A 27,589-nucleotide genomic window follows, 5' to 3' on the forward strand; every position below is an offset into this window, starting at 1 on the left:
GATGTAGAGTCATTGGAGCAGCGTATTCATGCTGCCTTCGACACTGTTTGGATGCAGCCTGGACGACGTCAGCGTGTGAGACAGAACATGCGACGGTGCGTTGAGGCACATGGAAACAATTTTCAGCACATACCGTAACTGTGGCCCCATGCTACAGTGCATAATAGATCTTATTAACAATATATGACTGAATAAATGGTCTCTAGCAAGGAAACTACTCATTCCCGGACATAAGTTCATTTGACCTTTCTTTCTGTATCCTCTTATCGACCAGTCCCTACAGTTTGTACACGGTGGGAGAAATCACCCTGTATAATTAACCTTTTCATGTGCTCAGCCCAGTAGAGTAAATTATTTATACACAGCAGCCTCTCTGCTCTAAAAATAGCTTATTCGAATGTTGCTATTCGCTGGTAACGCTTTCCTAGAAGAGAGAGTGTCCAGCTTATTGGCAGATATTCGTCTCTGTTTTCTCATGGGAAGCTCAGTGGCTGTTTATTATTAAAACTTATTTCTTCTCTCCTTCTGTAGAGGAAGTGCAACAGTCAGATACCAGTCCATTGGAGTGAGAATTTCTCTCGCACAAAACATTCACTAGTTTGGATGTTGGAAAGCTGTTTCGAAACATATCCCACTGGCCAATGAATAATGAAGCCTCCTCATTGGAGGAATCTTCTTTTGTGCATGTATTGTACAAAGCAGAGAAAAAAGATTTATTGGACACTCTGGATAGATACACGGTGGTAGACGCATGGGCTTTGGAGATGTGAAAATGTTGGTGTTCTGACATCGTAGACACGGCAGAAGCCGGACCCGCATTTATGAGGGTCAGCCCATCACACAACGGCAGATGACTAGCGGCTTCCAGCAGGCCCCACTGTATGCAAGACTCGAGTCTCTGGCTTACCAGATGTGGTGGAGATTATCCTGCAACATATGCTAACTGCGAAGGAAAGCAGTTAGGTTTTCCGTCTTATGTTGCTTCTAAAACGGATTAGGTCCCGTGATTTTATAACTGGTCAGGGTTGCGAGGGCTCGTCCATACCCGAGCAGACTTCGCGATTTGCGTGCGTGTACCCGTACGTACATTTTTGTGGCATGACTGGGCCAATCAACGCACACCGATCCACGGTTTCGAGAATGACCTGTTGAGATGTCGGTCACTGCCATCACTTTTGCCCCTTGCAGGCTTTTCCAAACCAACTTAGCTCTGATTTCTGATCATTTCAATGTTCATTATTCCTTTCACTTTGTAATATATTGCTTATGTTAATGTGTAATGATTTCTTTGTCTTTTTTGTATGTGCTAGCGAGGGGTACTTGCAGTACATTGGGGTTAACCTGGACCAAGACTTTTACCTCAATAGATACACTCCTGGAAATTGAAATAAGAACACCGTGAATTCATTGTCCCAGGAAGGGGAAACTTTATTGGCACATTCCTGGGGTCAGATACATCACATGATCACACTGACAGAACCACAGGCACATAGACACAGGCAACAGAGCATGCACAATGTCGGCACTAGTACAGTGTATAGCCACCTTTCGCAGCAATGCAGGCTGCTATTCTCCCATGGAGATGATCGTAGAGATGCTGGATGTAGTCCTGTGGAACGGCTTGCCATGCCATTTCCACCTGGCGCCTCAGTTGGACCAGCGTTCGTGCTGGACGTGCAGACCGCGTGACACGACGCTTCATCCAGTCCCAAACATGCTCAATGGGGGACAGATCCGGAGATCTTGCTGGCCAGGGTAGTTGACTTACACCTTCTAGAGCACGTTGGGTGGCACGGGATATGTGCGGACGTGCATTGTCCTGTTGGAACAGCAAGTTCCCTTGCCGGTCTAGGAATGGTAGAACGATGGGTTCGATGATGGTTTGGATGTACCGTGCACTATTCAGTGTCCCCTCGACGATCACCAGTGGTGTACGGCCAGTGTAGGAGATCGCTCCCCACACCATGATGCCGGGTGTTGGCCCTGTGTGCCTCGGTCATATGCAGTCCTGCTCACCTGCACGGCGCCAAACACGCATACGACCATCATTGGCACCAAGGCAGAAGCGACTCTCATCGCTGAAGATGACACGTCTCCATTCGTCCCTCCATTCACGCCTATCGCGACACCACTGGAGGCGAGCTGCACGATGTTGGGGCGTGAGCGGAAGACGGCCTAACGGTGTGCGGGACCGTAGCCCAGCTTCATGGAGACGGTTGCGAATGGTCCTCACCGATACCCCAGGAGCAACAGTGTCCCTAATTTGCTGGGAAGTGGCGGTGCGGTCCCCTACGGCACTGCGTAGGATCCTACGGTCTTGGCGTGCATCCGTGCGTCGCTGTGGTCCGGTCCCAGGTCGACGGACACGTGCACCTTCCGCCGACCACTGGCGACAACATCGATGTACTGTGGAGACCTCACGCCCCACGTGTTGAGCAATTCGGCGGTACGTCCACCCGGCCTCCCGCATGCCCACTATACGCCCTCGCTCAAAGTCCGTCAACTGCACATACGGTTCACGTCCACGCTGTCGCGGCATGCTACCAGTGTTAAAGACTGCGATGGAGCTCCGTATGCCACGGCAAACTGGCTGACACTGACGGCGGTGGTGCACAAATGCTGCGCAGCTAGCGCCATTCGACGGCCAACACCGCGGTTCCTGGTGTGTCCGCTGTGCCGTGCGTGTGATCATTGCTTGTACAGCCCTCTCGCAGTGTCCGGAGCAAGTATGGTGGGTCTGACACACCGGTGTCAATGTGTTCTTTTTTCCATTTCCAGGAGTGTATATGCAGCCCATTCTAATTAATTGCAGTTTTAATGCTTTTTATTAAGACCAGTACTCAGAATCCATTTACAGGGGATACTCTGTTCATGTCGTAAATCTGTTGTATGAAAGAATCATTTCTGCATCTGAGTTGATGGGGAGCGATCGGTGTCTCGGTCAGCCCAACAGATGTAGATCATTACAGCAGCGTCTCACAAACGTACTCAAAAACTACTATTTGGACTATAGACTACTATAGTGTGTCCAGTTACATAGTATTCCTATTATTAGGTTCGAATCCTAATTCTCTTTTTTTAATGCAATGTTGTATTTCGTAACTAACTTTACAGTCCGATTGCCTTAATCCTTTAGACGCGCGATCACGTTCACTGAAGCCTGGAAAAGGGATAGCAATTACTAATTTTCATTTAGCAAAACTGATGTTACTACCTGACCGGCTCGTAGCTCCCATCATTACAACGAGATGCCAATCCAAACGCAAATTAAATATGGAACACATGAAAGTAAATCTATTACTTGCTCATCATTACTACCGTTATTATATGTTTATTCTTACTCGTCATTACTACCGATCTTAATTACAAACATCAAAAAATATTGCATCAGCTCGGTTCCGAGAATTTCGGGACCTGTACAGAAAATTGGAATAGAGATCAACATAAACATCATTTGTGGCATTTTTATTGCTCGTGTAAACCACACATTGCATGTTGTAACACCATACAGTGAGATCTTCAGGGGTGGTGGTCCGGACTGCTGTACACACAGGTACCTCCAATGCCCATAGCACGTCCTCTTGCATTGATGCATGTCTGTGTTCGTCGTGGAATATTATACACAAGTTCATCAAGGCACTGTTGATCGCGATTGTCCCACTCTTCAACGACGATTCAACGTAGATACTTTAGAGTCGTTGGTGGGTCACGTAGTCTGTAAACAGCCCTTTTCAATATATCCCAGATAGGGTTCATGTGTGAGGAACATGCTGTCCACTTTAGTCGAGCGATGTCGTTATCCTGAAGGAAGTCATTCACAAGATGTGAACGATGGGGGCGCGAATCATCTTCCATGGAGACGAATGCCTCGCCAATATGCTGGCGATATGGCTGGACTATCGATCGGAGGACGGCATTCACGTATCGTGCAGCCGCTACGGTGCCTCCCATGACCACCAGCGCCATACGTCGGCCCAGCATAATGCCATCTCCAAAACAGCAGGGAACCTCCACCTTGCTGCACTCGCTGGACAGTGTGTCTAAGGCGTTCAGCCTGACCGGGTTGCCTCCAAACACGTCTCCGACGGTTGTCTGGTTGAAGGCATATGCGACACTCATCGGTTAAGAGAACGTAATGCGAATTCTGAGCAGTACATTCGGTATGTTGTACGGCCATCTGTACAGCGCTACATGGTGTCGTTGTTGCAAAGATGGACCTCGTCATGGACGTCGGGAAGGAAGTTGCGCTTCATGCAGCCTATTGCGCACAATCTGAGTCGCAACACGACGTCCTGTGGCTGCAAGAAAAGCATTATTAATCTTGGTGGCGCTGCTGCCAGGCTTCCTCCGAGCCATAATTTGTAGGTAGCGGTCACCCACTGCAGTAGTAACCCTTGGGCGTGTCATCGACAGTTCCTGTCTCTCTGTACCTCCTCCATGTCCGAACAATACCACTTTGGTTCCCTCCGAGACGCCTTGACACTCCCCTTGTTGAGAGCCATTCCTGGCACAAAGTAACAATGCGGACCCGATCTAACCGCGGTATTGACCGTCTAGACATGGTCGAACTACAGACAACACGAGCTGTGTACCTCCTTCCTTGTGGAATGTCTGGAAATGATTGGCTGTTGGAGCCCCTTCGTGTAACAGGCGGTGTTCATGCACGATTGTTTACATCTTTGGGCGGGTTTAGTGACATCTCAACAGTCAAGGGACTGTGTCTGTGATACAGAATCCATAGTCAACGTCTATCTTCCCGAGTCCTGGGAACCGGGATGATGGAAAAAATTTTTTGATGCGTGTATATACAGAAACCTTCCTCATCAATTAGTCTACTTGTCAGTGAAAACCGTATGAAAATCCATACAGCAGTTTCTGAGATTAGCCTTCACATACAGACAGAAAAACACGTAGTAGGATTTTAACTTAACTATATATACTCATGTGTTGACAGCAGGGCAACGGTATGTCGTATGGGCCGGCAGGCAGCATGACCAGTTGGTGTGTTTCGGGATTTCCCCTAGACAGCGGTCACCGGCAGACATCCGTCCACCATTCACTAGCGCTACAGTGATGAAGCTTTTGAGTCACAAATAAATTTTATTTATTTTTGAGTGTTGCAGCCGATGAACGGTGTAGTTTTCGACGTAGGTTTATTCTCTTGAAGTTGAGAGGACATCTTATCATACTACTATTCATATTTAAGTACTCTAATCTAGACCAAATTGAAATAAGGACTTCCCCGTCACTCAACCGATTTCCATTTTCAGCATTTTATAATTTACAGTGTCATACAGGTGGCCATCGGCCTTGCTGCAGTGGTAACAGCTGTTCCCGTTCGATCATCGAAGTGAAGACGCTGTCGGGCTTGGCCAGCACTTGGATGGGTCACCGTCTGTATCTGCCGAGCTCTGTTGGCAAGCAGGGTGCCCTCAGCCCTAGAGAGGCCAATTGAGGATCTGCTTGTCTGAAAAGTTGCGGAACTGATGCTGAAAACTGTCAACCCTCCGGGAGAGCAGTGTGCTGATCTCGTGCCCCTCCATATCCGCATCCAGTGCCGCCTGTCGGTCGGGCGGTACGGCTGGGTTTTCCAAGGGCTGTCAGGACCCTGTGTGTGTGAGAGTGAGAGAAAGAGAGAGAGAGAGAGGCAGAGAGAGAGAGGTGAGGGTGGGGGGGGGGGGGGTGAGTAATGTTAGACAGGTAGTACGGGTCATAACATAGTCGGACGATATGTGCCACATAACTAAACCCCATTTTTTGTTTTAAGAGCATGATGCCAAGGTTCAACAAGAAACCTACTTGTGAGGGTTGAGGGGAGTTTCAAATGTTTTGGAAAGAGAAATGAGGAAACGTCTGCTGCCGATCATTTTATTGTTCCTAGAACTACACTAGAAAGGGAGATCAAATTCAGTTGCACGGAATCAGCAGTCATCCGCGATACCTCAGCCGGGAGTTTCCAAACCAACATTGTGGAGAATGTTTTGAAGAAAACTAGGTCCAGTGTGAAAGAAATGAGAGCTGGCCACACGAACTTTGTGCAAAAATCAAAGATTCATTACATTTCACTGAAAACAGTTTCTTCCTTTTTTTTTTCGACTTGAAAATCAGAGAAGTACTGTTCAGCTAAACTGCATCGTGGGAAAGAGCCAAAATATTAGATCCCTCAATAAAATTTTCGTTTCTGTGATTTCTACCTTAACTTTTTTACACTTCATTTATAAACAGTTTACTTTTGATTATGAAACACGAAGACACCTTATTTATTTAAAAACCTGTATTTTGTTGTATGACCCATACTAACAGACACTTTTATTATCGTCTCGTGTAGTGAACCAAAACAATGGTTCAAATGGCTCTAAGCACTATGGGACTTAACATCTGAGGTCATCAGTTCCCTAGACTTAGAACTACTTAAACCTAATTAACCTAAAGACATCACACACATCCATGCCCGAGGCAGGGTTCGAACCTGCGACCGTAGCAGCAGCGCGGTTCCGGACTGAAGCGCCTAGAACCACTCGGCCACAGCGGCTGGCTGTAGTGAACCATGAAAATCTTTTCTCGTTGTGTGCCGTTTTGGTCAGAAATCTTTTTTCCGCAATTTACACCGAAGCAAATGTTCATACCAAGGTTTTATGTAGTTATTTTTTTAGTTGAAAACAACGATACAAGTTTTAGAGCTGTATTGCCCGCCCTTTCTAGCCGCTGCTCCCCTAATAGGCTCAGTGTGCCGTTAGACACAGTAGCCACCAGTAGCAGGGGGACCTGGGCAACTTGGTGCCAGAGGCGGGGCACGCCTCAGTCAACTCTCACGAACTCTTATTACATGTCCAAACTCGCAGCACATCAGTTGAGGAACCATGTTGTCAGGCTGGAGTACAAGTAGAAGCTTGCAGATATGAGGACACTTGTCGACAGCAGGTAGGAGAATAACACACGTCCACAGGACACGGAACATTAGGCCGGCCGGTGCGGCCGTGCGGTTCTAGGCGCTTCAGTCTGCAACTGCGTGACCGCTACGGTCGCAGGTTCGAATCCTGCCTCGGCCATGGATGTGTGTGATGTCCTTAGGTTAGTTAGGTTTAAGTAGTTCTAAGTTCTAGGGGACTGATGACCAAAGATGTTCAGTCCCATAGTGCTCAGAGCCATTTGAACCATTTTTGAACGGAACATTAACAATGAACCGAGTGAAGTTGTAAGCTTATTTGTCCCTCGCTGACATAGAAGACCGCAAACCTTCTTTCCTTCCCGTCTGGGCAAGGTGTGTAGTGACTAGAGTACACGTAAAGCTTACTGGGACAGGGTAAATGTTAGCTACAGTGAAGTCGATAATTCGATTGTAATATTGGCATTTTAATTTGATATCCTCCACAACTGACAAAATTTACAAAAAAAAATAAAAAATAAAAAAATGTGAATTTCTTTGTCCACCCACACGCTCCTGAGAACGGCACATTAACAATTTGCAATTACGCGCCCCTACTACCGGCAGCTGAGTCGATAAATACTCGGCACCTCGCATGGATAACTAACAGATCAAGAATATTAGGTAAGTTGTTGGAAGTGGTTAAGCGTTGGTGAAAATCTCGCTTCTGAGCACACAAAGAGCTCTAACCGCAGAACTCTGCACGGAACAGGCGTTGGTGCAGTACTGCGATACAGAGCGTATATCTCCCTTCGAAGACGATGGCCAAGACGCCGTCTTCAAGTCCGTACCGCTCGATGGCTAAAGGCGAAGTCCTCTCTCTCCAGAATTCTTCCGTCTCCCGCGCGTACGAAAACGCGGCGGAAGAATACTCAGTTTCGGCCAATGTCGAACGCTCTATCATCGCCGGAATCCCTCCAAAACATTTCCGAGATCTACGCAATGATCGAGTGGGTCATAACGCCCCTAGGCAGACGAAATTCCCGTCTTCGCCACTTGTTACCCAGCACAGGTGGCACCTGATGCCGGCCTACCCCCAAAAGCCCCGTATTGTCCCGCGTTTCCGGTGACCGCTACCTGCCGCCCACGGCGGCCCGGCGAGCTGCGGCCATCTGCAAACTTTACAATTCTCAACTTCCGACGCTTTTCACCAAGGCTTTAAGTTAGTGGCTCAATCATGCAGACATGCAGGGAGTACTGCTCGAGAGTGCCTCATATTTATCATAATTCAATAGAGTCATGATCTGATGCCCTTGCCAGTCCCTTTATTATTAATACTAATGTCGGTAAGCTAACGTGTAAGTGCCCACGTCCTGGCACCTTACAAAGTGGTGCAGTGGTTAGCACACTGGACTCGCACTCGAGAGGACGACGGTTCAAAACCGCGTCCGGCCGCCCTGATTTAGGTTTCCTGTGATTTCCTTAAATCGCTTCAGGCAAACGCCTGGATGGTTTCTGTGAGAGGGCACGACCGGCTTCCTTCCCATCCTACCGTGATCCGATGTGACCGATGACGTCGATGTTCGGTGTCCTCCCCCCCCGAATCAACCAACCAAACATTAATATGCACTTTTTCAAATGAAGGAATGACTTTCAAGAATAAAATTTTTGGCGATTGTGTGTGGAGTGTCTACCTTAGAGACTGAGGACAGCACGTAATAGATACGAAAACTGTTGAAAAATAATTTTCTTGGTGGGAGAAAGAGTATGAGCTAGCTAGGCAGATGCAGAGGCAGACCCAGACAGAAAACACTAGCGAGGGAGTTGACAGCGAGACTCGAGAATAGATACTTCGCTTGGAGACATCGGAGTCGTGGATGATGGCCTTGGAGAGACTTGGCTTCTGGGCGTCAGTGCCACTAACGCCGGACCTCCATCTCTGGCCGCTGCCCAAACACACACACCGCCTTCCGCATCCACAACGCCGCCTAGAGATGCCGCCAGGTGCCTCGTACTCTATAGTGCGCATTCAGCCGCGCCACAGTAGCCTGACCATAGCGTGCTAAATGACATGCACTACAGCACCCACAACAAAGCCAGTCTGCCAACGTTCTGCTTGTGTCTTAGCAACCACGATTAAAAAAGCCTGGCAACGAAGTTGAGAGGTTTTTTGTCGATAGTGGGCATACTACACTACTGGCCATTAAAACTGCTACACCAAGAAGAAATGCAGATGATAAACGGGTATTCATTGGAAAATATATTATACTAGATCTGATATGTGATTATATTTTCACGCAATTTGGGTGCATAGATTCTGAGAAATCAGTACCCAGAACAACCACCTCTGGCCGTAGTAACAGCCTCCATACGCCTGGGCATTGAGTCAAACAGAGCCTGGATAGCGTGTACAGTTACAGCTGCCCATGCAGCTTCAACACGATACCACAGTTAATCAAGAGTAGTGACTGGCGTATTGTGATGAGCCAGTTGCTCGGCCAACACTGACCAGACGTTTTCAGTTGGTGAGAGATCTGGAGAACGTGCTGGCCAGGGCAGCAGTCGAACATTTTCTGTATCCAGAAAAGCCCGTACAGGACCTGCAACATGTGCAACATGCGGTCGTGCACTATCCTGCTGAAATGTAGGGTTTCGCAGGGATCGAATGACGGGTAGAGCCACGGGTCGTAACACATCTGAAATGTAACGTCCACTGTTCAAAGTGCCGTCAATGCGGACAAGAGGTGATGACGAATACACGCTTCCAATGTGCGTTCACCGCGGTGTCGCCAAACACGGATGCGACAGTCATGATGCTGTAAACAGAACTTGCAATCATCCGAAAAAATGACGTTTTGCCATTCGTGCACCCAGGTTCGTCGTTGAGTACACCATCGCAGGCGCTCCTGTCTGTGATGCATTGTCAAGGGTAACCGCAGCCAAGGTCTACGAGCTGATAGTCCATGCTGCTACAAACGTCGTGGAATTGTTCGTGCAGATAGTTGTCTTGCAAACGTCCCCATCTGTTGACTCAGGGATCGAGACGTGGCTGCACGATCCGTTACAGCCATGCGGATAAGATGCCTGTCATCTCGACTGCTAGTGATACGAGCTCGTTGGGATCCAGCACGGCGTTCCGTATTACCCTCCTGAACCCACCGATTCCATATTCTGCTAACAGTCATTGGATCTCGAGCAGCGCGAGCAGCAATGTCGCGATACGATAAACCGCAATCGCGATAGGCTACAATCCGACTTTTATCAAAGTCGGAAACGTGACGGTACGCATTTCTCCTCGTTACACGGGGCATCACAACAACGTTTTACCAGGCAACGCCCGTCAACTGCTGTTTGTGTATGAGAAATAGGTTGGAAACTTTCCTCATGTCTGCACGTTGTAGGTGTCGCCAACCTTGTGTGAATGCTTTGAAAAGCTAATCATTTGCATATCACAGCATCTTCTTCCTGTCGGTTAAATTTCACGTCTGTTGCACGTCATCTTCGTGGTGTATTAATTTTAATGGCCAGTCGTGTATTTATTTCATCAGTAACTACGGAAAGAGGTCAAGTATTCTGTAATACTGACGTCTAAAGATTTTGTTGCGCCGGTCAAAAATATTTTTGTTTGTGAAAATAAATATTTTTGACAATTTGATTGCGCCGAATTAGTTATCACGCAAATGTCATACTCAGGTTTAAATTAAATTATAGTTAGTAAAAGTCACCAAAAAAGCAATCATTAACACCCAAACACCATACCAAACAGAGTAACACATGCTGTCCATCATCAGTTTCTGCGTGACAAATTACCCGCGCTATTGGAGAACATTATCCTCGCAGAAAGACAATGTGTGAAACAGGGCATTATCTTATTTTCTACTCCTCGTACAACAGCCAGCTCAGAATGTATTACTACCTTTCCTATACACATCATTATTTGGCACTAAGCAACTAAAAGGGCATTCATGTCATTTTCGCCGGCCGCGGTGGTCTAGCGGTTCTGGCGCTGCAGTCCGGAACCGCGGGACTGATACGGTCGCAGGTTCGACTCCTGCCTCGGGCATGGGTGTGTGTGATGTCCTTAGGTTAGTTAGGTTTAAGTAGTTCTAAGTTCTAGGGGACTTATGACCTAAGATGTTGAGTCCCACAGTGCTCAGAGCCATGTCATCTTCAGGATCGACAGAGCAGTTAGTATCACAAACCATCGCCGGCGACACTTGCATTAGCCAAGTGGCTCCCACCCCCATTGTGTGCTATTCCGGAACATTACACTGTCATGTCATCAGTTGTGTCGCGTCCGCACCTCCAAAGAGAGTGATTACCTTCACCTGGAAGTGTCTCTTCTTTTATCTTTGTGGTCCCATAATGCGGTCTCTTATTCCCTCGAGCAGTGAGCTCGATTAATTACTCCTTTTTGTTTCACCACCTTCCTCCCTGAACGACCCCTAGGGACCAGCAAAGTCGTTTTTGCATCCTACACTCGTCTCACATGAGCGAAAGTATGATATTACCCGTGCCCGATCATAATGACACACCCATGTTGCTCACATTTCTTAGGCACACAGTGGTTCATTTTGTACATCATACGTGTCACATTATCTTTGCTATGTATGACCATCACGTAGAGCCCTAGCACGAAGAGCTGCAGAATCGATCCACCCGTTTAGTGTTACCTGTATAGTGAATAAGCTGTTAGAGAGACGTATAACGGTTGTAAGTAGGCTGTTTATGTTTTCTTATCGGCAACGATACGTAGCGCTCGGTATGAAAATCACTGGCTGTGCTGTGTGCAGTCTGTAGCTAGTTTGCATTGTTGTCACTATTATTTTTCAGTTTACTTTGGAGCCTAGTGTTACGTTTTTCACACGCCATTATTGTCACAATATTTCACACGATAACACAGAAAGCACAATTTGAAGAGCAAAAATAAGAGAACACATTAACATAGCACTGAAAATAATATCTAGTTAATTGCAAGCGCAGCTGCGAAATACTTGGTGCAAATCTACATGCATGCCACAACTGTTTTACTGTGCAACAATGAAAAACCACAACTACCAAGGAAATTCTCTCTATAATTACGCGCTAGCAATAAACAAAAGCTACACTAAATACACAAACTACAAGAAAAAATCAAAAGATTCCAGTGAGGTATCCTAGGCTAAGGGTCGACATATGAAACGTCCCCTTAGAACAATTTTACAAGACTGTGCTTAAACTGACACACAATATTTTTTTAGCGCAACGCAGTCTGACTTTCAGAAATCCCTACAAAGGAATGGCCCTAACTAACATTAAACTATACCTTTAACAAATCACTTAGCTCACCAAAATCTTCATTACTCGAACTACTGCAATACAGCGAGCGCCACTACTGCCAGCCAAATAAAAGATTCAAACTACGGAAGGCACTAACTACTGATAGGGATAGTTAGCAAATGAAAGATTTTAATAGAGAACAAACACTGTATTTACCTTAATAGTCATAATATATAGTAGTTCATAATATCCAGTATTACAAATTATCAAAACTCCGCCATCTCTCTCCCGACATCCAGCACTGCTGGCGGCTCACCTCCAACTGTACAACGCTACGCGCTGTTCACATCCAGCTGCCGCTGCCCAACACTACAATGGCAGACAACAATGCAAACTAGCTACAGACTGCACACAGCACAGCCAGTGATTTTCATACCGAGCGCTACGTAACGTTGCCGATAAGAAAACATAAACAGCCTACTTACACGGTGCTAGAATGTTTGTCGAGGATGGATTGGTCGAGGAGGCAGAACTAGCATGGCTTCACCATTCACATAACCTTGACCTCTTAAGATTTCTGGGTATGACGCCATTAAAGGCATTAATGTGTTCCACACATACAACATTTAAATATCATCGAATGGTTTTGAAAGGTCCTTAGTGGTCCCACTCTGTATACCAGAGCACAAATTGCTGTCGCACTACACTCCAAAGGAGTCAGATCACATTAAGTGCGGTGCAGCCCCACGATCTCCTTAGAGTAGGGTTGAAACGCCTAGGGGGTGGCAACTGTGTCGAACGTTGTCAACACTTCGCCCTGCTACTCATCGTAGTGCGAAAGGTCGTTTTCGACCGGGAAATGTTTGGGAATCAAAGCCCAAAGGGAACGGGTGGTATCACCCTCTATACCGCCCCTTGAGGCCTTTACATGTCAACTGTGAGCGGCGGTGTGTTATCCCCAGCCGCCCGAAGAAAACCACGTGATTACAACGCTTGGTATCCAGATTCCAACCATCATCGCATAGCAGTCAAAAGAAGGATGAAATATACACTCCTGGAAATTGAAATAAGAACACCGTGAATTCATTGTCCCAGGAAGGGGAAACTTTATTGACACATTCCTGGGGTCAGATACATCACATGATCACACTGACAGAACCACAGGCACATAGACACAGGCAACAGAGCATGCACAATGTCGGCACTAGTACAGTGTATATCCACCTTTCGCAGCAATGCAGGCTGCTATTCTCCCATGGAGACGATCGTAGAGATGCTGGATGTAGTCCTGTGGAACGGCTTGCCATGCCATTTCCACCTGGCGCCTCAGTTGGACCAGCGTTCGTGCTGGACGTGCAGACCGCATGAGACGACGCTTCATACAGTCCCAAACATGCTCAATGGGGGACAGATCTGAAGATCTTGCTGGCCAGGGTAGTTGACTTACACCTTCTAGAGCACGTTGGGTGGCACGGGATACATGCGGACGTGCATTGTCCTGTTGGAACAGCAAGTTCCCTTGCCGGTCTAGGAATGGTAGAACGATGGGTTCGATGACGGTTTGGATGTACCGTGCACTATTCAGTGTCCCCTCGACGATCACCAGTGGTGTACGGCCAGTGTAGGAGATCGCTCCCCACACCATGATGCCGGGTGTTGGCCCTGTGTGCCTCGGTCGTATGCAGTCCTGATTGTGGCGCTCACCTGCACGGCGCCAAACACGCATACGACCATCATTGGCACCAAGGCAGAAGCGACTCTCATCGCTGAAGACGACACGTCTCCATTCGTCCCTCCATTCACGCCTGTCGCGACACCACTGGAGGCGGGCTGCACGATGTTGGGGCGTGAGCGGAAGACGGCCTAACGGTGTGCGGGACCGTAGCCCAGCTTCATGGAGACGGTTGCGAATGGTCCTCGCCGATACCCCAGGAGCAACAGTGTCCCTAATTTGCTGAGAAGTGGCGGTGCGGTTCCCTACGGCACTGCGTAGGATCCTACGGTCTTGGCGTGCATCCGTGCGTCGCTGCGGTCCGGTCCCAGGTCGACGGGCACGTGCACCTTCCGCCGACCACTGGCGACAACATCGATGTACTGTGGAGACCTCACGCCCCACGTGTTGAGCAATTCGGCGGTACGTCCACCCGGCCTCCCGCATGCCCACTATACGCCCTCGCTCAAAGTCCGTCAACTGCACATACGGTTCACGTCCACGCTGTCGCGGCATGCTACCAGTGTTAAAGACTGCGATGGAGCTCCGTATGCCACGGCAAACTGGCTGAAACTGACGGCGGCGGTGCACAAATGCTGCGCAGCTAGCGCCATTCGACGGCCAACACCGCGGTTCCTGGTGTGTCCGCTGTGCCGTGCGTGTGATCATTGCTTGTACAGCCCTCTCGCAGTGTCCGGAGCAAGTATGGTGGGTCTGACACACCGGTGTCAATGTGTTCTTTTTTCCATTTCCAGGAGTGTAGGTAAGAGGGGATACGACGACTTCCCACCGTGTTACAAGCCCAAGGCGGCGTTGCACAGTATTGTTGTGAAATGTGGTGCCGATGTCACTAAGCCATCTTACAGCTCACATGAACTGTTAAGACGTAGCCTCTTTTTTTTCGCATGTGTCGACACTTTGTTGTTTGAAGCGTCGCCAATCCTGGGGATGACGTTGCAGTGCCACGCTTTTGCACCATGGCAGCGGAAGGTTGCAGGCACCTTTGAGCCAAATTTCAAACCTATGGTTAGCAATGGGAGACAGTAACGGGGTTTAGAAAATACGATCCTGTATTTTTGTTGCGAATTGTAACTAAATGAATCTTTTTAGAAGCATTCTCGTAGGCAAAATTACTTAAGGGGCTTTTATATTTATTTGGTTGGGGACAAGTTGTTGTGTGTTAAATACGATACTTCACAAACAGGCTATTTGACACTTTGTGTTTAGAAATAACTGTGATTTGTTGGGTTCTTAAACAGCGTGTTTAAAGCTTGGGAAGTGTACGAAAATAAGCGAAGCTTTCGTTTAAGAAACGACTATCCGTAGCATATCCACACTGCTAATGCCGCTGTAGGTAACTGTACGTTAGTGATAAACAATGTATGTCCAGTAATAAAATCTTTTGCGACGAGTAGCGTAATTGTACCAGACAGCACCTGTTCAAAAATTACCCAAATTATGCAGGTGTGCAATGTTGTATATAAACATGAAATTTGAATGTGCGTTGTGAGTGCAAATTTGCTACAGAAGTTAAATTAAACAGGTCGGTAAAAAGAAAAGCGACCGTGATATAAGCACACTAGCAAATCCGACAATGCTTTTCAATTGATACACAGGTACAGGACTTGGATGTACGCCCTAATCTCCCCCTCCTCTCTCGCTCTCCCTCTGTCCCTCTTCTTTTGCCCATCTCTTCCTCCTTCGCAACCTCTCTACCCATCACCTCCTCCTCTCTCCTCCTCCCCCCTTCCCTAATCTATCTATCCCCTATCTCCTTCTTCCTCCTTTCTGTGCTCATTTCCTACCCATCTGTCAACCACCTCTTTCCTCGGACTTTGAGCCTTGTTTATTGGTCTTGCAAAGGAAACATTTATTGGGAACTTAAGTTTCTTGAAATAAACAGAGTTATCGGTGGGGATCACTGGTATACGGGGGTATGAGAGAGACCTGTCCTAGTGCTGGATCTGTCAGAATAGTAGTTTCAAAGACAATACTCGTATCTCACATGGTTTTAATCTGCGAACGGTTAGGATTACAAATTATCGGACTACCCACATTCCTTAGCAGTATTCTAATCATAAGCCGATAAGTCATAAATACAACTTCCATGTTTTCTGTTAAAATCGACTGCGAGGAATAGAACGGAATAGCACTTTGTTGTGTGATGCAAAAAGACATAGCCGGAGTTGAACCGAAAATGGTTGTTTACTTAGTCGGTGACCGTATTCGGTTTGCGCACGTTTTGAACCCAACCAATGTTTTCCAAGTAAAATATGCGTCCAAAATGGTATTAAATAAAATTTGTAGATATTTATATTGTCCCACCTAATGTTCACTAGTAGGGACCATACACGTACTGCTGCTATGGGCGGTCATTTTACTTGACAAACAAGGGTTGGGGTTGAGAACTGACGTAGCCAGGAACTGGTCACCGACTAAGTAGATATCCATTTTAGTTGCAGCTCCGGCTGCCTCTTTTTGCATCACAGTCTCAAATGAGTTGCTATCCCAGTATTCCAAGCACGCTGGAGTTAGGTAGCATTGTTGTGTATACGATTTAAAAAAATTATATATAAGGAGAAAGCATTTATGTAAGAGAAACAATTTGTCTCATGGTTTAAGTGCCCTGATGTTGTACTTAAAAAAGCTGACTATGAGAAAGAAAGCTGAACTACATGTTTTTACAGCACAGAATTTTTCTTCTCGCAGTTGGTTTTTTATTGAAACCTGTATATTTTCTCGGCTACGCTCCTTTAGTGTTGCCTATTTAGCGAGGAATGGCGAGTTTTGCCTTTGTCTTAGCGACAATAAAATATTTGACTAAGATTTCAACTATAGAATGGGTACTGCGCTGACTTCGTTCTAGATTTTAGCAGATCACGTAGCATTGTTCAGCATTTAGTACATTTGAGACGACTCAAATCTTCTTTACATGTTTTACCTTATACATACACCAGTTCCAAGCGAATGTATGTTCGCAACTCCGAACCTTGGTTTTACATTTGAACAGAAATTGTCCGAGTCAAGTTTGTCTGAAGAAGATAAAGTTTATTTGAAGAAGAGATGCATTCAGTTTAGTCTGAAACTCATAAAAGAAATTCAACAAAGACTGCCAAGTAACGTTACGATCCTGAAAAAAAGTCAATGCTGGATGTTGAAGAAACACTACAAGTGAATAAAAATAATGCTGTAGCGGATGCAGCCAAAGAATTGGGTTTTAGTGGCGATTTCATAGACGGTATGCTGCAAGAATGGCATAATATCAACTTCATTGGGTGGAATAACACTGTTCGATTTTAGAGTGAGGTTTTGCAGTATAAAAATGCCGCAGGAGAGAATCCTTTTTCTTTGATTTCACAGCTAGCAATGACTGTTCTATGCCTACCGCATTCAAATGCAGAAGTGGAAAGAATATTCAGTTCCATGAACATTATAAAAACTAAACAACGTAACAGATTATCGTTAAAGTCAATTAATGCTTTGATCATATTGAGAGACCAGCTGAAGAAACAAAATAAAGATTGTGCATCTTTTGACATACCGTCAGAGGTATTGGAGCTTATTGTAACAAAGAAAAGTTACTCTTTTGCGACAAAACCAGTCGAACTGCAACATCACCTTTTGAGCGACGTTCAATACTCTACATCAACTACAGTTCTCTTAGAGCATGAAGCAGAAGAGTTATTCGATCTTCTGAGTGACAACGATGAACAGCTCACATACTGGTATGTGTATATTTTGTAACCTAATTTGAGTTCTTGCTTTCTTTTGTTACAAATATAGTTGTATATTTCTAGTATATTTGACTACTGTGATTGAAACAACAATTTATGTGTTGCGTCAATTATGATAACATGTTTAATTAAACGTTTACGTATTTTATATGTATGTTGTTGCGATGCGTCATTTAATTAAGACAACTCTCGCTCTCCCCCATCCCTCCACCCCCCACCTCCCCCCCTAACTGGCTTATGGCTTACTGCGCCATTCACAGCGCGAAATTTTCAGTACACCCATAGTAAAATCAGTTTTAGCGACTTTCTAGCGACTTTTGATATTGAATCTAGCGACTCGGGTTTTTTCGAGTTGGCAACACTGCGCTCACTGCAATTCGAGTATTTGCCATATATGCTACCAACGCTTGCCATTTATATGTCAAAGAAACTGGTATAGGCTTACGTATTCATAAACATTGATATGTGAACAGGCTAAATACGGCGCTGCAATCGGTAGTGCCTATGTAAGACAAGTGCCGAGCGTAATTGTTAGATCGGTTACTGTTGGTACAATGGCAGATTTAAGTGAGTTTGAACGTGGTGTTGCAGCCGTTGCACTTGCGGTGGGGTACAGTTTCTCCGAGGTACCGATGAAGTGGGGATTTTTCCGTACGACCATTTCACGAGTGCACCATGAATCCGGTAAAAACATCAAATTTCTGACATCGCTGTGGTCGGATAAAAATCCTGCAAGAACGGGGCAAATGACGACTGAAAAGAATCGTTCAACTTGACAGAAGGGCAACCATTCCGGAAATTGCAACAGATTTGAATGCTGGGCCATCAACAAATGCCAGCGTGTGAACCATTCAACGAAACCTCATCTGTATGGGCTTTCGGAGCCGAAGGCCCTCTAGTGTACCCTTGATGACTGCACGGCACAAAACTTTACGCCTCGCCTGGGCCCGTTAGTACTTACATTGGAGTGTTGATGACTGGAAGCATGTTGCCTGGGCGGACGAGTCTCGTTTCAAGTTGTATTGAGCGTATGGACGTGTATTGGTATGGAGACAACCTCATGAATCCATGGATCCTGCATGCCAGTAGGGGACTGTTCAAGCTGGTGAAGGCTCTGTAATGATGTGGGTCGTGTGCAGTTGGAGTGATACGACACTGACGGGCGACACGTACGTAAACATCATCTCTGATCACCTACATCCATTCATGTCCATCGTGCATGCCGACGCACTTGGGCAATGCCAGCAGGACCATGCGACATCCCATACTTCCAGAATTGCTACAGAGTGCCTCCAGGAAAAGTCTCCTGAGTTGAAACATTTCCGCTGGCCACCAAACTCCCCAGACATGAACATTATTGAGCATATCTCAGATGAGGTAGTCTGAAAGTTTTGCAGGAGAATCTCTGTGACGTTTGGAATGTAGGAGGCGAGGTACTGGCAGAAATAAAGCTGTGAGGACGGGGCGTGAGTCGTGCTCGGGTAGCGCAGATGGTAGAGCCATTTCCCGTGAAGCCAAGGTCCCGAGTTAGAGTCTCACTCGAGCACACAGTTTTAATGTGCCAGAAAGTTTCATCTCTCGGATGCTTTCGTAAGTGCCACACATGGTCGCGAATTGAACAGTGATCCGAATATAGAATAAATTTCCTTAACTAGAAGTCTAAGTTCACAAAGTTTTTGCTACCAGACTACCGGTTTCGGCCTGTAGCGACCATCTTTAGACCTGCTTTTATAAAACGGATCTGAAGATGGTCATTATAGACCGAAACCGGTAGTCTGATGACAAAAAGTTTGTGACCATAGACGCTTAGTAAAGAAAATTTATCTAAGATGCCTTGCAACGTGCTTTTCAGAAGAGATCTCCACCCTTTCGTACTCTTACGGATCTGTGGGCTGCCCGGCAGGATTCATGGTGTCACTATCCTGCATAACTACTTCAGACATTAGTCGACTCCATGCCTTCTGTATCCTCGGGAGGGCCCTACTCGATCTTAGGCGGGGTCTTTGTTTAATGACTGCAATGGCAGCATCCTGTTATATGACGTTTTAACTATTAAGCCACGAATATCGCCATAATAGTTCTCCAGTATCTATCATCCGGCTGAAGTTCCACAGGCGATCTCCCGTCAACCTTTTCCGTTGTTCTGGTATGACCATGTCGGGAGTGTAGCGCCAAACCAGGAATCACACCATGCTGACATGCGACGATGGTTCTGCAGTGAGGGCTGCTAAGAACCGTGCTTTCCTAACCGAAACCAGCTACCAAAAGTTAGTCTGAAACACTATGACGTAATGATGAACGAGAATAAGCCGATCAATTTTATTAAAGAAGGTACGAATACTATTCGATTTTACGTCGTTGACTTCGAATTATTTGACATACTTCGTAATCCCATTTGGATATTGGTCATGGAGGGCGGGACGGAATGTTGAAAGAACTTTCACCCAAGTATAAGATCATTACCCGTCATGATACTGAGCAGTACATTAACCTTTGTGAGGCTTGCCAGAAGAAGGGAATTCATTTTCCGTTCTCAGGACGATCCCATCGGTTTTCAGTCCCATCTCGAGAGAGAGTACAAGTTTTTAATAGTCAGCCAATACCATCTCACTAAGTTTGTAGATCTTAGGCCTCAGAAATCAAAGAGAGCGGAAGAAGTAGGCAGCAACCCCATCGACATATTTACGTTTCATGGTGCTCCAATGATTCTACAACCCGATAACGACAGGGAATTAGGAAACGATGTGGTAAGCAGCCTAAAGGAGTATTAGGGCACCTTGATGATGGGCCATGGTAGCCCGCGCCTCTCATAATGTGACGGTATCGTTAAAAGAGCACATCAGGACGCTGATAACATGTCGTGTCCTTGGACGCAAGGGAAAAAAAAAACCTAGCTGCTGGAGCGGCCCACCCAAATGATGAGAAACAGAGCTTGGATTGACAGGTCACCGTTGGAAGCAGAGCTGGAATATGTCATTCGAAGTCGTCCCTGCCTGACGACGTCTTGCAAGACATCTGAGATTGATGAAGAGCTGCAAAAAATAATAGAGAGCGTACAAACAACAGAAAAGTAGGATGAAAGACGAGATGAATCAATGCAAGAGGCACAGCTCCCTGCAGAAGACGTAGATGAGAATGCAATCCATGATGGCGGAAGCCAGTGATGGAACCATGGGTATCGAAGAGTCTTCCATTTTTGTGGTTACCGAAAATCCTCCTTTTTCTGATCAGCTTGTCTTCAGGAAAGGTAAAGGCACCAGAGAAGCAATTCTGACGTTGACGTTGGTAATGGAAGCACGACTAAAGGCAAATCAAGACACGTTCATAGAATTTGTCTACCGGGAAAAAGCGTTCGATAATGTAAAATGGTGCAAGATATTCGAAATCCTGAGAAAAAGTGGGGGTTATCTATACGGAGAGACGGGTAACATACAATATGTATAAGAGCCAAGAGGGGAAAAAAGAGTGGACGATCAAGAACCAAGTGCTCGGATTAGAAATGGCGTAAGACAGGAATGTAGTCTTTCGCCCCTACTGTTCACTCTGTACATCGAACAAGCAATGATGGAAATAAAAGAAAGGCTCAGGAGTGGAATTAAAATTCAAGGTGAAAGGATATAAATGATACGATCCACTGATGACATTGCTATCTTGAGTGAAAATGAAGAGGAATTGTATGATCTGCTGAATGGAATGAGCAGTCTAATGAGAACAGAATATGGATTGAGAGTAAATAGAAGAAAGGTGAAAGTAATGAGAAAAAGCAGAAATGAGAGCAACCTGAAACTTAACGTCAGCATTGATGGTAACGAAGTAGATGAAGTTAAGGAATTCTGCTGCGTGGGCAGGAAAATAACCAGTGACGGATGGAGCAAGGAGGACGTCAAAAGCAGACTAGTACTGGCAAAAAGGGCATTCCTGGCCAAGAGAAATCTACTAGTATCAGACATAGGCCTTAATTTGAGGAAGACATTTCTGAGAATGTACATTTGGGGCACAGCATTGTATGGTAGTGGAACATGTACTGTTGCGAAACCAGAACAGAAAGGAATCGAAGTATCTGAAATGTGGTGTTACAGGTGAATTTTCAAATTCGGTGGACTGATAAGGTAAGGAATGAGGGGGTTCTGCGCAGAATCGGAGATGAAAGGAATATGTGCAAAACACTGACAAGGAGAAGGGACAGGATGACAGGACATCTGTTAAGACATCAGGGAATAGCTTACGTGGTACTAGAGGGAGCTGTGGAGGGCAAAAGCTGTAGAGGAAGACAGAGACTGGAATACTGGAATACATCCAGCAAGTAATTGACGACTATGTTGCAAATGCTACTCTGAGATGAAGAGGTTGACACAGAGGAGAAATTCGTGGCGGGCCGCATCAAACCAGTCACATCTACATCTACATTTATACTCCGCAAGCCACCCAACGGTGTGTGTCGGAGGGCACTTTACGTGCCATTGTCATTACCTCCCTTTCCTGTTCCAATCGCGTATGGTTCGCGGGAAGAACGACTGTCTGAAAGCCTCCGTGCGCGCTCTAATCTCTCTAATTTTACATTCGTGATCTCCTCGGGAGGTATAAGTAGGGGGAAGCAACATATTCCGAGCAAGCTACACCGCGATGCAGAGCGCCTCTCTTGCAGAGTCTGCCACTTGAGTTTGTTAAACATCTCCGTAACGCTATCACGGTTACCAAATAACCCTGTGACGAAACGTGCCGCTCTTCTTTGGATCTTCTCTATCTCCTCCGTCAACCCGATCTGGTACGCATCCCACACTGATGCGCAATACTCAAGTATAGGTCGAACGAGTGTTTTGTAAGCCACCTCTTTTGTTGATGGACTACATTTTCTAAGGACTCTCCCAATGAATCTCAACCTGGCACCCGCCTTACCAACAATTAATTTTATATGATCATTCCACTTCAAATCGCTCCGCACGCATAAGCCCAGATATTTTACAGAATTAACTGCTACCAGTGTTTGTTCTGCTATCATATAATCATACAATAAAGGATCCTTCTTTCTACGTATTCGCAATGCATTACATTTGTCTATGTTAAGGGTCAGTTGCCACTCCCTGCACCAAGTGCCTATCCGCAGCAGATCTTCCTGCATTTCGCTACAATTTTCTAATGCTGCAACTTCTCTGTATATTACAGCATCATCCGCGAAAAGCCGCATGGAACTTCCGACACTATCTACTAGGTCATTTATATACATTGTGAAAAGCAATGGTCCCATAACACTCCCCTGTGGCACGCCAGAAGTTACTTTAACGTCTGTAGACGTCTCTCCATTGATAACAACATGCTGTGTTCTGTTTGCTAAAAACTCTTCAATCCAGCCACACAGCTGGTCTAATATTCCGTAGGCTCTTATTTTGTTTATCAGGCGACAGTGCGGAACTGTATCGAACGCCTTCCGGAAGTCAAGGAAAATAGCATCTACCTGGGAGCCTGTATCTAATATTTTCTGGGTCTCATGAACAAATAAAGCGAGTTGGGTCTCACAGGATCGCTGTTTCCGGAATCTATGTTGATTCCTACATAGTAGATTCTGGGTTTCCAAAAACGACATGATACTCGAGCAAAAAACATGTTCTAAAAGTCTACAACAGATCGACGTCAGAGATATAGGCCACAAGTCTAATGACTATATATATAGTATCGTATGAAAATCCGAAGTAAATCGGCAAGAAATTTTTAGCGATTTTGGATAACAAAATTTCTATCTTATATATTATTCACATATTTATACACAATATATACTTAAAAAATATGTAGCCTATGTCCGTCCGAATGTTTAGTAGAGAGTCGCGAAAAATTTGAACAAAATCGGTCAATAACGTTTCGAGGTTTTTGGTAACAACGTTAAACTGCGACTTGTCGTATATTAGTATACATTATCGGATGTAAATCGGAGACATGCAGTAAGGATGCCAGTTTGTGGCCTCTGGTGTCATAAGGAGCCACTGTGTAGGAACTGCAGTGTGTTGTGCTGTGCTGTGCCATGGCTCGGCCTTGACCGCGCCATTAAGAAAGTCAATTACTTATTCGGACCGCCGCCAGTGAATCATGCTCGACCGCTGGCGAGCTCTGTTCGTTGCAGGCCTTTTACGTCCGCGCCGCACCCAGCAGTAAACACATTAACTAACCAATAAACGCGAACGGGGAAGGAACGCCGCGACGGCCATAAATTAGCATAATCTGCTATTACTGGCGATTTATCAGGGACTCGAGCTGTATTTCTATTTAAAGTGTTTCATTCTTTTCAGTTAATTGTCATTTGTCGTAGAGTTTTTACTACTAACTGTTAGACAGGTGCGTGGGATGTGACAAGCCATAAATAAAGATAACAATATATTTAACGTTTCATATTAACTTCTGTACGCTTTACTGCAATATGTTGTTCAATATGTTTTCACTATGCAGGCGTGCTTGTAGTTTATTAGGAACTAACTGCTGGGGCTAACTACTGTAATAAACATTCCACTGCGGTAACTGCTTTACGATACTACCTCATTTATCTGCTGGGATCAAGAGTTAATTAAAATCTCTACGTACGCAGTTTGCAAAATAACAGTTGGCAGAGAATCTTGCAAGGTAATAGCGGAACAGTTTACCACTCACAATAATAGCTTGACCTCTGTTCATTCCTTGAACGTTGAACGTAATTTCTTTAATGTACAATTTTCCTATCCCGTGTAACATACTGCAGTGAAACGGACAATGTCGTCGGTGTAAAATGTTATTCAGCCACCGTTACGCAACAATAGGTTTTGATTCATATCGCAAGGCTGCTGCCAACCTGTCTTCATGTGCAGGAAGTAAAATAATCAATAAAGAAACAAAATGTCTATTTCTCCCAAGTTTTGCATTTTTGCTGTCACATACTGGTGAAAATGAAGCAGGGACATAGCCGAGATGGAGCAAATTGCGTACCTCAGTGGCACAGATAGTCACACAAGGGGTGCAACAACACCAGTGGGGTCAGCTGGCGTAAACTGTGCCAGCACACTATGCAGCATAGAGGTTACGAGAAGATCGATAGAGGCCAATGACAGACTCGCAGGAAATGCGCAGCCAACGCTCTCTCAGCCATCAGTATTTAGATCGCCACTATGGACCAGAGGGCCAGTCTGTCACAGCCTGTCGCAACGAGTGAGTTCCCGTCTGTGATCGAGTGAGCCACTGCAACATCAGTCATAGTCCAGTCACGTGCAGTCACAGACAACACCAAGCGACCACGGTAGTGTAGATGGCGGTCTTGTACTTTACCAGCAGTGAAGCCATCGTGGACTATTACAGAGAGATTGTACCACAACAACTATCTTGAGATAAGTACAGGGTGTTTCAAAAATGACCGGTAAATTTGAAACGGTAATAAAAACTAAACGAGCAGCTATAGAAATACACCGTTTGTTGCAATATGCTTGGGACAACAGTACATTTTCAGGCAGACAAACTTTCGAAATTACAGTAGTTACAATTGTCGACAACAGATGGCGCTGCGATCTGGGAAACTCTATAGTACGATATTTTCCACATATCCACCATGCGTAGCAATAATATGGCGTAGTCTCTGAACGAAATTACCCGAAACCTTTGACAACGCGTCTGGCGGAATGGCTTCACATGCAGATGAGATGTACTGCTTCAGCTGTTCAATTGTTTCTGGATTCTGGCGGTACACCTGGTCTTTCAAGTGTCCCCACAGAAAGAAGTCACAGGGGTTCATGTCTGGCGAATAGGGAGGCCAATCCACGCCGCCTCCTGTATGTTTCGGATAGCCCAAAGCAATCACACGATCATCGAAATATTCATTCAGGAAATTAAAGACGTCGGCCGTGCGATGTGGCCGGGCACCATCTTGCATAAACCACGAGGTGTTCGCAGTGTCGTCTAAGGCAGTTTGTACCGCCACAAATTCACCAAGAATGTCCAGATAGCGTGATGCAGTAATCGTTTCGGATCTGAAAAATGGGCCAATGATTTCTTTGGAAGAAATGGCGGCCCAGACCAGTACTTTTTGAGGATGCAGGGACGATGGGACTGCAACATGGGGCTTTTCGGTTCCCCATATGCGCCAGTTCTGTTTATTGACGAAGCCGCCCAGGTAAAAATAAGCGTCGTCAGTAAACCAAATGCTGCCCACTTGCATATCGCCGTCATCAATCCTGTGCACTATATCTTTAGCGAATGTCTCTCGTGCAGCAATGGTAGCGGCGCTGAGGGGTTGCTGCGTTTGAATTTTGTATGGATAGAGGTGTAAACTCTGGCGCATGAAACGATACGTGGACGTTCGCGTCATTTGGACCGCAGCTGCAACACGGCGAACGGAAACCCGAGGCCGCTGTCGGATCACCTGCTGCACTAGCTGCGTGTTGCCCTCTGTGGTTGCCGTACGCGGTCGCCCTAACTTTCCAGCACGTTCATCCGTCACGTTCCCAGTCCGTTGAAATTTTTCGAACAGATCCTTTAGTGTATCGCTTTTCGGTCCTTTGGTTACATTAAACCTCCGTTGAAAACTTCGTCTTGTTGCAACAACACTGTGTTCTAGGCGGTGGAATTCCAACACCAGAAAAATCCTCTGTTCTAAGGAATAAACCATGTTGTCCACAGCACACTTGCACGTTGTGAACAGCACACGCTTACACCAGAAAGACGACGTACAGAATGGCACACCCACAGACTGCGTTGTCTTCTATATCTTTCACATCACTTGCAGCGCCATCTGTTGTTGAAAATTGTAACTACTGTAATTTCGAAAGTTTGTCCGCCTGAAAATGTACTGTTGTCCCAAGCATATTGCAACAAACGGTGTATTTCTATCGCTGCTCGTTTAGTTTTTATTGCCGTTTCAAATATACCGGTCATGTTTGAAACACCCTGTAACTTTCTATTCTTGTGAGTAAAGAACCCAGTTAATATATGCATGCAGTTTGTGTTATAGAAAGAGCATACCGGCCACCAACCAACATCCTCTCCTTGCTTCCCATGGTACAGAGACAACGAGATGACACATAACGGGGTATCTGTGGAGAGGACAGACCAAACCATGGCTGCATAGGAGGGGCGGCTCTGCCTGTTCGGTAGTTGCGTGGACAGTAGTCTGGAAGATTGCCTGATCTGGCTTGTACCGTTAGGTAAGAAGCCCTTGATCTGCTGGTACTAAGAACTGTAGAAAGCAAGGGCAAATTACAGCCATTATTTTTTTTTCAGGGGCATCCAGCTCTTCGTGTGGCTTAATGACAATGGCATCTTCTTGGGTCTAACACTTTCGTGCGTAAAGTAGCCCCCATTCGGATCTCTGAGTGGACTACACAGGAGTATTTCGAAAATAGATTATGCAGAAGCAGGTCTAATAATGAGTAACATAATATGATGGCGGGTAACCTATTATAAACAACAGAGAGAACGCATTATCGTAGCCAAGATAGACGCCCACTACAGTAGTACAACTTCATGTGCCAAATAGTTCCGCAGATGATGAACAGAATGAAAGAATGTATGATCAGATGAAGGAAATTTTTATGGTGGTTAAGAGAATCGAAAATGTAACTGTGGTAGGAAGTAGGAAAATACAGAGAAGGAAAAAATATTAGGAGAAAATGGACTGGGGAAGAAATGAAAGACCAGGCTTAAGAATCATGATAGAAGGATGTATATGTCAAAGAGACTGAGTGACGCTGGGGTTTCAGAGTGATTACATGTTTAATGGTAAGTCAGAGATCTTAAACTTTAAGACATTTCCAGGGGCAACTGTGGACTTCGATCATAATTGATTGGTTATGAACTTCAGATTAAAATTGAAGAATTTCCAAAAAAAAGTGGGAAACTACACAGGAGGGATCAGGTTAAATTGGAATAACTAAAGGTTTTTGAGAGTTTAAGGGAAGCATTAGATAACGCTGGACTGAACTGGGTGAAAGGAATACAACAGAAGTCGACTGGGTAGTTTTGAGTCATGGAATATAGGCGACAGCAGAGGACAACATACAGTATGTGATCAAAAGT

Source organism: Schistocerca cancellata, chromosome 2 (assembly GCF_023864275.1).
Source record: "Schistocerca cancellata isolate TAMUIC-IGC-003103 chromosome 2, iqSchCanc2.1, whole genome shotgun sequence".
Lineage (NCBI taxonomy): Eukaryota > Metazoa > Arthropoda > Insecta > Orthoptera > Acrididae > Schistocerca > Schistocerca cancellata.